Source organism: Alosa sapidissima, chromosome 23 (genome assembly GCF_018492685.1).
Source record: "Alosa sapidissima isolate fAloSap1 chromosome 23, fAloSap1.pri, whole genome shotgun sequence".
NCBI classification, from domain to species: Eukaryota; Metazoa; Chordata; class Actinopteri; order Clupeiformes; family Clupeidae; genus Alosa; species Alosa sapidissima.
The window spans coordinates 30,464,295-30,466,794 of NC_055979.1; the positions used below are offsets into that span (position 1 = coordinate 30,464,295).

Here is a 2,500-nt window from a genome sequence, read left to right on the forward strand (position 1 = left end):
TAGGGGTCTTAGAGCAGAGAGAGGCACATAGGGGTCTTAGAGCAGAGAGAGACTCTTAGAGCAGAAAGAGGCACATAGGGGTCTTAGAGCAGAGAGAGACTCTTAGAGCAGAAAGAGGCACATAGGGGTCTTAGAGCAGAGAGAGGCACATAGGGGTCTTAGAGCAGAGAGAGACTCTTAGAGCAGAAAGAGGCACATAGGGGTCTTAGAGCAGAGAGAGACTCTTAGAGCAAAAAGAGGCACATAGGGGTCTTAGAGCAAAAAGAGGCACATAGGGGTCTTAGAGCAAAGAGAACTGAGGGAGACCTGGAAAGGGAGTTAATGAGGGAGAGAATGCAGAAGAGATCAGGAGGAGGAAAAAGGGAGAGAATGCAGAAGAGATCAGGAGGAAGGGAGGGAGAGAGTGCAGAAGAGATCAGGAGGAGGAAAAAGGGAGAGAATGCAGAAGAGATCAGGAGGAAGAAAAAGGGAGAGAATGCAGAAGAGATCAGGAGGAAGGGAGGGAGGACGGAAAAGAGAGAGGGATGAAGAGAGGAGTAAAGAGAAAGAGAAAGAGGCTGTGATGGAGAGAGGAGTAAAGAGAAAGAGAAAGAGGCTGTGATGGAGAGAGGAGTAATGAGAAAGAGAAAGAGGCTGTGATGGAGAGAGGAGTAAAGAGAAAGAGAAAGAGGCTGTGATGAAGAGAGGAGTAAAGAGAAAGAGGCTGTGATGAAGAGAGGAGTAATGAGAAAGAGAAAGAGGCTGTGATGAAGAGAGGAGTAATGAGAAAGAGAAAGAGGCTGTGATGGAGAGATGGAGTGACAGAGTGGTAGAGGTTGATAAGAGAGGCACATAGGGGTCTTAGAGCAGAGAGAGACTCTTAGAGCAGAGAGAGACACATGGGGGTCTTAGAGCAAAGAGAGACACATGGGGGTCTTAGAGCAAAGAGAGGCACATAGGGGTCTTAGAGCAGAGAGAGACTCTTAGAGCAGAGAGAGGCACATAGGGGTCTTAGAGCAGAGAGAGACTCTTAGAGCAGAAAGAGGCACATAGGGGTCTTAGAGCAGAGAGAGGCACATAGGGGTCTTAGAGCAGAGAGAGGCACATAGGGGTCTTAGAGCAGAGAGAGACTCTTAGAGCAGAAAGAGGCACATAGGGGTCTTAGAGCAGAGAGAGGCACATAGGGGTCTTAGAGCAGAGAGAGACTCTTAGAGCAGAAAGAGGCACATAGGGGTCTTAGAGCAGAAAGAGGCACATAGGGGTCTTAGAGCAGAGAGAGACTCTTAGAGCAGAAAGAGGCACATAGGGGTCTTAGAGCAGAAAGAGGCACATAGGGGTCTTAGAGCAGAAAGAGGCACATAGGGGTCTTAGAGCAGAAAGAGGCACATAGGGGTCTTAGAGCAGAGAGAGACTCTTAGAGCAGAAAGAGGCACATAGGGGTCTTAGAGCAGAGAGAGACTCTTAGAGCAGAAAGAGGCACATAGGGGTCTTAGAGCAGAGAGAGGCACATAGGGGTCTTAGAGCAGAGAGAGGCACATAGGGGTCTTAGAGCAGAGAGAGACTCTTAGAGCAGAAAGAGGCACATAGGGGTCTTAGAGCAGAGAGAGACTCTTAGAGCAGAAAGAGGCACATAGGGGTCTTAGAGCAGAGAGAGACTCTTAGAGCAGAAAGAGGCACATAGGGGTCTTAGAGCAGAGAGAGGCACATAGGGGTCTTAGAGCAGAGAGAGACTCTTAGAGCAGAAAGAGGCACATAGGGGTCTTAGAGCAGAAAGAGGCACATAGGGGTCTTAGAGCAGAAAGAGGCACATAGGGGTCTTAGAGCAAAAAGAGGCACATAGGGGTCTTAGAGCAGAGAGAACTGAGGGAGACCTGGAAAGGGAGTTAATGAGGGAGAGAGTGCACAAGAGATCAGGAGGAAGGGAGGGAGAGAGTGCAGAAGAGATCAGGAGGAAGGGAGGGAGAGAGTGCAGAAGAGATCAGGAGGAAGGGAGGGAGAGAGTGCAGAAGAGATCAGGAGGAGGAAAAAGGGAGAGAGTGCAGAAGAGATCAGGAGGAAGAAAAAGGGAGAGAATGCAGAAGAGATCAGGAGGAAGGGAGGGAGGACGGAAAAGAGAGGGATGAAGAGAGGAGTAAAGAGAAAGAGAAAGAGGCTGTGATGGAGAGAGGAGTAATGAGAAAGAGAAAGAGGCTGTGATGAAGAGAGGAGTAAAGAGAAAGAGAAAGAGGCTGTGATGAAGAGAGGAGTAATGAGAAAGAGAAAGAGGCTGTGATGGAGAGATGGAGTGACAGAGTGGTAGAGGTTGATAAGATGGAGAGGGTGAGAGAGTGGTAGAGGGATGGAGAGAGGAGTAAAGAGAAAGAGAAAGAGGCTGTGATGGAGAGATGGAGTGACAGAGTGGTAGAGGTTGATAAGATGGAGAGGGTGAGAGAGTGGTAGAGGGATGGAGAGAGGAGTAAAGAGAAAGAGAAAGAGGCTGTGATGGAGAGATGGAGTGATAGAGTGGTAGAGGTTGATAAGA

General features: G+C 48.9%; 1 protein-coding gene across 1 annotated transcript in view; it reads left to right on the forward strand.

Annotated features, from left to right (window-relative positions):
* Positions 1-2,500, forward strand: part of mical3b (microtubule associated monooxygenase, calponin and LIM domain containing 3b) — an 82,477-nt gene that overhangs the window by 6,137 nt on the left and 73,840 nt on the right. The gene's annotated exons all lie outside the window — the stretch shown is intronic.